General features: G+C 37.3%; 1 pseudogene; it reads left to right on the top strand.

Annotated features, from left to right (window-relative positions):
• Positions 1 to 7,966: 7,966 nt before the first annotated feature.
• Positions 7,967 to 9,963, top strand: LOC149256244 (beta-fructofuranosidase, insoluble isoenzyme 1-like; annotated as a pseudogene).
• Positions 9,964 to 10,166: the final 203 nt, after the last annotated feature.

Here is a 10,166-nt window from a genome sequence, read left to right as displayed (position 1 = left end):
CTTGGATTTGTCAATTCCACAACCCTTGAGTTGCAGCAATAGATCGTTATATTTGGTGAAGAAGTCTTGAATTCTGTCATAGTTCCGTGGATCCAATGATAGCAGCTCCACTTCGAGCAGATGTCCTTTCATCTCATCCTGTTTCCTGTAGAGATCTTCAACCTTTTTCCAAATCTCATTGGGAGTATTGCAGGCAGATAGATGAAACTGCAACTCTGGAGAGATGCACATGCATATGGATCCGTGGGCCTCATCCATATGGTTGAGGTACTTGGATTTCTCTATGGCTAAAGTGGGTTCCATTTCTGTAGCCATGGTAATCCTATACAACCCTTTATGATGAAGGTATCGAGCCATTTGGTCCTTCCGTTCATGATAGTTGTACGGTGTTAGGATCGATGCTTTGGGAAACTCCATTTTTATGTCAATCTTCGATCTCCAAGCTGTAATACTTGCAAAATAAAGTACTGGTGCGCCTTTTATCTAGCAACCTGTGGGCTCTGATACCATGTAAATGTGTTAGAAAACCTGCACAGATGAATCTAGCTAGTAAAGGTTGAACACACAGCTTTGCAGAGCAAAAACACTAAAAGAAAATTGAAAGAAGAAAAGAATTATTCATTTGAAAATATGTTACAATGCTCATGATATAGCATCACTGGGTGAAGATCCGAAGGTAATGCACTATAGTGGTGATCAATGAGAAGACTCAACACCTACAACAAGTTCCAGAGATAACTAGTCAGTTGCGGAGTTAAAGAAGGAGCAAATCAAGGAGTAAATCATGCAAAAGGAATCTTGCATGCAATCCCATGCTCTAACTAAAAGTCCGCATGTAGGTGTGTAGTAGTTCCAACATGCAAAAGGAATCTTGCATGCAATCCCATGCTCTAACTAAGAGTCTGCATGTAGGTGTGTAGTAGTTCCAACAGAATAGAGTATATACATTTGTTTTGAGAGAGTAAAATGTGTATTTTTTTAATTTTTTGTTTGTTCATATAAGTAGAAGCGAAATGGATGTGGCGTAGATGAGACCTCAAGTGTTAGATGAGATCGACAGAGAGTCTGGTCCAGATAGGATCTCTGGTCTATGAAGACAGACTGTGATACATAGACAAAGAGGAGGAATCGTTGGTGGCAAAGAACAACAACAGGGAATTTGTTGGCAGCGAACGAGTGAGCAGGAATAACAGCGGAGATGTGCTCAAATGTTCAGGCAGGGCTTTGCCTCAAATTAACAGTAACCTGCTGATGTGTGATGCGTGCTAAGACGCGGTGTCGGTTAATTGATCCTCATCCCCCTACTCTGGAAATCAAGGTTGAGGGCGATGGAGCAGGCATCAAACGATGATCTGATCAATTGAGGTCCGAACAACTCAAGTTCGGCATAATTGGGAAGGCTCACACTGGAATGCTTGAGAGGCTGGAAGAAGAAGAGGATGATCCCTTCAAAGACGAGGACCTTCTAGATGAGTTCAAGCGCAGGAAATGGAGCCTTCTATCAATTTTACAGTGGCGACTCCAGATATCTCACTGCTATTTTGATTACCACGTGATCTAAAGAGATACGGCTTCAATGCCTTCGATTGTCTTATGTTGTATTCTCTCTCTGACTTGCGGGCTTGAATCTATCGGCAGGCCTCATCTGGTCTGATTAATTTTTGGAAATGGCATCAACTGCAACAACCACAGGATGGTTGAGAGGAATAGTTAAAGTTGTACCTTCAGGTAACAACCTAGTCATCATAGGCAATGCAAAGACAAAGTTTCCACCTGAAAAGACAATTACGGTTTCGTCTCTAGGGGGCATTGGTGAACCGTTTGCCTAGGAAAGCAAAGAGTTTTACGGAAACTTTGTATTGGGAAGGAAGTTACCTTTCGAGTAGACGATATTGTGCCCTCTATCAGAAGAGAATTTGGCTCAGTGTTTCTTGGTGACAAAAATTTTGATCTGACCATTGTATCTGAAGGTTTGGTAAAGGACCTCAAAAAGTAGAAGCTAGCCCTTATTTAGTAGAGTTATTGTGGCTTGAAGAGCAAGCCATGACACAAAGTTATGACCGGTGGACCAAGACACCCTTCTAGGGAAGCGACCACTCTATTAGTAGATTTCTCACTATGATTTTTTATTTTTGGATAATTTAGCTCGGTGTAATCTTTTTTAGCTTCCATTTAAATTTATTTGAAGATTTTGGAAGTTCTCTTGAAAAGCATTGGAAGGAGATAGTGAATCCATTGTCAGATACATACTTGAACGAATCGAATAAATTGGATGGAAAGAACTACGTCAATTAGAAATTCAAGTTGCAAACATTGTTGAAAGGTTATGGTGGTTGGACCATCACGAAGGGAGAAGAAGCAAAACCGGTTGCAGGCTCGACATATACATCAATTCAAGACTGGGAGAAGTGGGAAAACAAAGCAAACGTATTATTAAGAATGTCTGTGAAAGACAATTTAATTCCTTACATTTGTGATTGTCAGACCTCTAATGTGACTTGAAATGCATTAAAGGAGTTGTATGAAGCTAAGAACACAAATCGAGTCCTGTTTTTGAAGAGTATGCTGATGTATATTAAGATGGAAGATAATGAATCTGTTAGTACCTTTATTTCTAGAATTAGAGATTTGAAAGATAAGATGGGTGATATAGGAGAATCAATACCCACTATTAATCTTGTCACAATAACTTTAAATGGAATGTCAGAGGACTACTAGATTTTCATTACATGTCTTGTAGTAAGGGAGAAAACGCCAAACTTTGAGGAATTGACAGGGGTCTTGTTGCACGAAGAAGAGAGGCACAGAAACTTGAAACCTCGGAATCCAGATTTGGCACTTGTGGTGAAGAAGAAATTATTCAAAGGGAAACAAGGAGGATAAAACAAAGGTGGAATCTCATCTCAGAAAAGGCCATTTCTGAAAATAAATCAAGGTATGTCATCTGGAATAAAATGATTTTACTGTGGTAGAAGTGGGCATCTTGCGATAGACTACTATAAGAAGAAAAATGATGAATCTAGACATAAACATAGAAGACAGTCATGACATTTTGCAAGAGAAGCCTTAAATTCTGATCTAAAAAATCTCAAGCTATTTGTGTCTAATGTTGCGTTGTATGCTGAAATGGACGATGCTAATACATGGTTTGTGTACTCTGGAGCTTCAATCATATGACATGCAACTGGAGCTAGTATGAGAATTTTAAGGAGGTATGCAATGGTGCTAATATTTATTTTGGATATGATCGCCCATATCAAATTAAGGGATGTGGGGATATTCTTGTAACATTGCCAAATGGAAATGTCAAGCACATTTGTAATGTTATGTATGTGCCTGAGATTAAGAAGAACTTGATCTTTGTGTCTACAATTACAGATAAGAACCTGAAGGTTCAATTCTTGAAAACACGTTGCATAGTGAAAGATTTGTTGGATCACTACAAACTTGTTTCTTCAAGAATCAAAGTTGGAGGCATGTATAAGCTTGATGTTACCAGCAAAAGTCATCAAGAACTGAATTTTACAACTATGTTAAGGAAAATTATTTGGCATTAGAGGTATGGTCACATCAACTATCATGATTTATTTTTGTTTGAGAAACAAAGTATGGTTGGAGGACTCCCTATGTTAAAGAATAAATATGCTGATTGTGAAGGCTGTGCATTAGATAAAATTCACAGAGATGAATTCCCATCTAATTCTGATAGGAGAAAAAGATATGTATTAGAACTTGTGCATTCTGATGTTTGTGGACCCATGCAGACTAGATCCCTAAGAGGAGCCTATTATTTTATATTGTTTACTGATGATTTCATAAGGTACACTTGGGTATACCTCCTAAGGAAAAAGAGTGATGTTTTTTAGTATTTCAAAGAATTCAAAAACATGGCAGAGGAACAAACATGGAAATTTATAAAGATCCTTCATTCAGATCAAGTGGGAGAATGAAAATTGGTGAGTGTCGTCAAGTACTGCAATCATCATGGAATAGTGCAGCAATTCACAGTACCCTACACTCCACAATAGAACAGTGTTGCAGAAAGGAAAAACATGACATTGGTGGAGTGTGCATGGAGTATGATCAAAGGTAAGAACCTCTCAAATTCTTTTTGAGCATAATCCATTAGTACTGTTGTTTATTTAAAGAATATAAGTCCAACAAGGTATCTTGATTTCAAGACTCCATTCGAAGTATTGTATGGTTTTAAACCAATAGTTCATCATTTGAGGATATTTGGGTGTAAGGCCTTTGCACATATTCCAAAGGAGAATAGAAAGAAACTTGATGATAAAGGTATCAAATGTATTTTTGCAGGATAGTGTTCATAATTTAAAGTATATAAAATGTTCAATCCATCTACTTAGAGTATTTTTGAGTAGATATGTAATTTTCCATGAACAGACAAATGACGGAAACAAGGATAACAACTATGAAAAATGGCACATTATTCCTGAAGTTGAAGACAATTAAGCAGAAGTAAAAGCATAAGACAGTGAGCAGCAAAAGGTTGGGAAGAATCCAGCGATGTGGACATCATGAGTAGTAAGAGCCCAATCAGAAATGAAGAAGCACTTTCAGAGAACATAGGTAAAAATAGTGAGGCACGAAGGAGATCTACTCGGCAGATTCAACTACCTTAAAGGTACAAGGACTATGCTCTCATGACTAGTGTTGTGAATTTCATAGAACCTATGAGCTTTAATGAAGTTAATGAACATGAAGAGTGGTGAAAATATATAGAGCAAGATTATGAATCTATAATTAAAAATAAAGCCTAGGAATTCACTGAATTTCCTAGAGGAAAAGAGCCCATAGGATTAAAATGGTTATACAAACCCAAGTTTAAAGCAGATGGAAACATTGATAAATATAAAGCTATATTGGTGGCAAAGGGGTACTCACAAAAGGAGGGTATTGATTATGCAGAAAAATTTGCACCTGTAGCTAAACTAAATAATATTAGGTTATCAATTGCATTAGCTAAAAAGTACCATTGGAATTTGTACCAGTTAGATGTAAAATCTATTTTTTTGAAATGGTGATTTAAAGGAGAAGGTGTATTTGACACAACCTGAAGGGTTTGTGAAAAAAGGGAAGGAACATTTAGTTTGCATATTAAACAAAGCTTTGTATGGGATAAAGCAGGCACCTAGGTCATGGTATGAAAATATAGATTCTTTCTTTTTCCAACAGGGTTTTATGACGAGTCAAAGCGATCCAAATCTATATACCAAATTTGATGCAAAGGGGCATGTAGTACTAATTTCTTTATATGTTGATGAATTAATTATTATAGGAAATTCAGTCAAACTAATTGATGAAATTAAGGTGTAGATGTCACAAGTATTTGAAATGAAAGATCTTGGTGAGTTACATTACTATCTAGGTCTTGAAGTGTGGAGAGATGCAGGCCAGACTTTTGTTACTCAAGGTAAGTATGTCAAAGAAGTGCTCAAAAGGTTTAATATGGATCAGTGCAAAGTTCTGTCTGTTCCAATGCAGCAGAATGTGAAACTACATTTTAATGATGGCTCAAAGGAGGTAGATGCCAAATTGTATATAAAACTGGTGGGAAGCTTGAATTATCTTACTATAATTAGACCTGATTTATGCAGCAGAATGTGAGACTGCATTTTACTGATGGCTCAAAGGAGGAAGATGCTAAATTGTATAGAAAACTGGTGGGAAGCTTGAATTATCTTACTATAATTAGACCTGATTTAACATACTCTGTTAGTGTGTTAAGTCAATTTATGGCGAGACCTCTAGAAATCCATTGGAGAGTAGCAAAAGGAGTGCTCAGTTATCTTAAAGGAACAATTGATTTTGGTCTTAAATATGTTGATCCATTTGATGTTGAGTTGACATGTTACTCAGATTTAGATTGGACTGGTAATATGGGTGATAGAAGATCTACAACAGGTTATGGATTTAGTATTGGATCCGGGATTTTTCATGGAGCAGTAAGAAGCAACCTACTATATCTTTGTCATCTATAGAGGTAGAGTCTAAAGCTTTGTGTGCAACAACTTGTGAAGTTGTTTGGTTGAGGCGACTTCTTCAATGTGTTGAAGAAGAACAAAAGGAGGCTACAGTGATCAAGTGTGATAACCAGAGCTCAATCAAGTTAGCAAATAATCCAATCTTTCGTGCAAGGACAAAGCACGTTGATGCCCAGTTTCATTTTATTAGAGAGAAGATACAACCTATGAAATTTTTATTGAATATTGTAATACTTGTGAAACTTTTGCTGAAATTTTCACAAAGCCCTTTGGGAAGATAAAATTTGAATTGTTTAGGGAGATGTTAGGTGTGGAAATCAACCCTTTCTCCATTAAGGGTCGAACTTAGAAAATAATGGAGAAACCGTAATAGTTAAGGTTGTGTTTGTAATTGTAGTTCCTATTTTCTAGTAGGTTGTTTCATCTCCTTAACTAAACATCACTGTATAAAATTGTATTGATTGATTTGTGAATTCAATGAATTAAGCCAGCATTGTGTGCAACCTTAGGGTCTCCTCACCTGAGGACTGCCAATTTCTCTCATTTGATTTTGTCTTCCTATTTTTCTAGTGATTTCATAGACTTGCACACATATAACAAATAACCTTTATCAAAAACAATTGGCAGTGATAACTAAATTATGAAATAATGAACCAAACTAACTACAACCATAAGAGTTAGAAACAACATGAGAAATTGAAAGATAACAAAAAGATGCAAGAACTTGGTATCCAAGGTAGTGAAATAAGAGAGATCTCCATTATAGTTTTAATGAATGGTAATATAATAAAGGTTCACCTAACTCTTCTTCTAGCATTATCCATAATCACCATGTAAATTCCTTTCTCCATGAGCTATAATCACCATGTAAATTCCTTTTTCCATAAACCAGTTCTTATTCCTTTTTCCACATGCCACTTAAAACTACTACATCTCCATTGCTCTACTTTGCACAAGGAAAATGAGGAATTTTTTTTCTTATACCTTAGATATCATGAAATGGGAGATGAAAAAATTTGAAAATGACATTTCTTATAGAGATAATGGTCATAAAAACAACACGGGAATGAAAGTTATCACAACTCTCGGATGGATGATAACTCTAATATCACAAGGCTTGTGTGTATTCTCATCCATTTGGGTCTCATTTACCCCATTCCAAGATGGTTGAGATCATTCTCATGGGATTTAGTAAGTTATTGAATTAATGCGTAATTTTCAAATTTCTATATATTTTTATTTAGTTTTGAGGGAACACACTCATACGTATAGGTTTGAGGGAACACATTGAGTACTAACTCTTAGTATGAGAAAGAAGTGACCGTGGAGACATTAAAAGGTTTTCTTTGCAAAGTTTTTAATGGGTCTATTGAGTGAAAAATGAGTATAGAATGGATAAGGGCCAAAATCATACATTTCAATTGAATGATGTGGCTACAGATTCTATAACAGATGACCTTATCGAGTGAACTCAAAAGGGGAGCTAATGGCTAAATACACTATAATTAGGCCGATAGGCCTTTCCTATGCATCAACCATTGTCAACACTTTTACCCTCCTCCGTTCGACCAGGTGAGACACTTTCAACTGTTGATTTGAAATGTGACTATTTTTTCCAAATATCAATTGAGTTGCCTTATTGCTTTTTCCCATTCTTTTATGTCACTCTTGAAGATATTTTTATTGCTTTTTCCCTACCAGTTGTTGTTGCTGTTCTTCTTCCCTCGCTTTTGGCAAGCACTAATTAGTAACGATCATCCTTCACTCGATTGCAAATCTAATGGAAGGTGCTATAAAATAAAAGAGCATGTGAACGTATAGCATTTAGTGTATTCGGTTCTGGTCACAGAATGGGGTCATGGGTTAGAGGCGTTCCGATCTATCTCATAGCTCTGGCAGGGATTTGTTTCATCTGCGTTGTTATGTGGGTTTCTCATCTGGAACGTACTGTCAACACAACTAGAATAAACGTTCAAATCCAATATCGCATGGCCTACCATTTTCAGCCTCGAAAGAATTGGATGAATGGTGTGTACAGTCCATATTATTCCAGATTTTTCATAACAACTCTGTATTTGACATTACCGCCAATCTACTAACTCTGCTTTTTTATGTTTGTGTTTGCCTGCATGACTATGTTGCTAACCTCCAACAGACCCAAATGGTGACCTTTTCCTTCCTCTTCAATTCATTCATTCAATTGTTCTCAGATTTAAAATTCTCTGTGATGAAATCGAACTGGGTTCGTTTTGCAGCGCCCATGTTCTACAAAGGGTTTTACCATCTCTTCTACCAGTATAATCCTCAAGGAGTGGTGTGGGGAAATATTGTTTGGGGGCATGTTGTTTCTAAGAATCTCATTAACTGGCATTCACTAGATCTTGCCATTGTTTCGAGTGAATGGTATGATATAAAGGGTTGCTGGTCTGGTTCGGCGACGTTACTGCCCAGAGACAAGCCTGTAATTCTTTATACTGGATGGGCCAATTCATCCCAACAGGTGCAAAACGTGGCCATTCCTAAGAATATCTCCGATCCTCTTTTGAGGGAATGGGTGAAGATACCTCAGAATCCTATTCTGATTCCAAGCGATGGAATTAATGGGACTTTCTTTAGGGATCCCACCACTGGATGGCTGGACACGGACGACAAATGGAGGATTGTAGTTGGAAATAAGAGTAATCGCAGCGGGGTGGCTCTGTTATACGAAAGCGAGGATTTTGTCAATTGGGTGAAGGCCGAGCATCCTTTACATTCGTCGAACTTGACAGGAATGTGGGAGTGTCCTGATTTTTACCCTGTTCCTCTTTCTGGGACCAAAGGGCTAAACACTTCCGCAATTGGGCCCTCTCTCAAACATGTTTTGAAGGCGAGTCTGGGCGATAACATGATCGATTATTATACAGTGGGAACTTACTTTTCTGGTCAGGATCGATACGTGCCCGACAACACCAGCAACGACGATAAAAATGGGTTGAGATATGACTATGGAAAATTCTATGCCTCCAAGTCCTTTTTTGATCAATATAAGTAGCGGCGAATTCTGTGGGGATGGGTGAATGAATCAGACAACATCTCCAATGATATTACACAGGGTTGGTCCGCTCTTTAGGTAAAGTCAGTCTGATCACACCTATTAGTCTTATATGTTGTTTACATTTTTTTTTTCTTCTACTTCTTGATGCATGTGTTTGTGTTTTGTTAAGGCCATTCCAAGAACCATCTGGCTAGACAACATCACTAGAACACAACTTTTGCAGTGGCCAGTTTCCGAAGTAGAATCCCTTCGTCGAAACAAAACTTTCAGACAAAACATTGACCTCAGCAGTGGATCAGTTGTTGAAATTGCAGGCATAAACGTAGTGCAGGTACTTACTACACCAATAAATTTCTTTTAATTCAGTACATTTTACCTAACAATTGTTTGCTCAAAACATCTCAATGGTCTGTTTTAATGTTTAGGCTAATTAATTGTCCCAATATTGATTTTAGGTATCGAGTTAGTAGTTCTTTTGCTGGTTTTTAAGATTCTTATAGGAGGGAAATCAGACAGGCCGTCTATGACCTTAGTTGAAGCAAAGATCTCTTTCATGACTAAACAGATTTTAAGAAATTATTTCCTTTTTCTGTGGCTGTGGTTTCGTTTTATTAACTTATTCGGTGAATTTGTCTTTGTTATTAGGCTGACGTGGAGGTCTCCTTCGATCTCCCAAGGCTTGAAATCATAAAGTTCGAAGAAGAGATGGGAGTGAATTTGACAGCTCAAAATCTGTGCAGCGAGATTGGCTCAGTTGCGAGGACTGTTGTTGGGCCATTTGGGTTGCTTGTTTTGGCTTCCAAGGACTTGAATGAACGCATTGTTGTGTTTTTTCAGATCATTTGCTATCAAAACGAATTGAAGAGATTAATGTGCAGTGACCAGAGCAGGTATAAATTCATGAACACTATAACTTATTAATCTGAACATTCCAAGAAAAAGAAAAAGAAAAGCACATTAATTTGTCAGATTCTGCGACCTTGATAAGACAACATATGGTACATTCGAGAATCATGTGGGGTAATTGCACAATGATCCAATCCAAGAAAACAAGGTTTTCCACAAACCAATTAACTCTCCTACAAAAATTCAACAATTCCAATTTAATAATTCTATCGGCCTAT

This window comes from Pinus tabuliformis, chromosome 7 (assembly GCF_031772625.1).
Source record: "Pinus tabuliformis cultivar Carrire ecotype Pingquan chromosome 7, CPIR1, whole genome shotgun sequence".
Classification (NCBI taxonomy): Eukaryota; Viridiplantae; Streptophyta; class Pinopsida; order Pinales; family Pinaceae; genus Pinus; species Pinus tabuliformis.
This window is presented reverse-complemented; position numbering and strand designations above follow the sequence as displayed.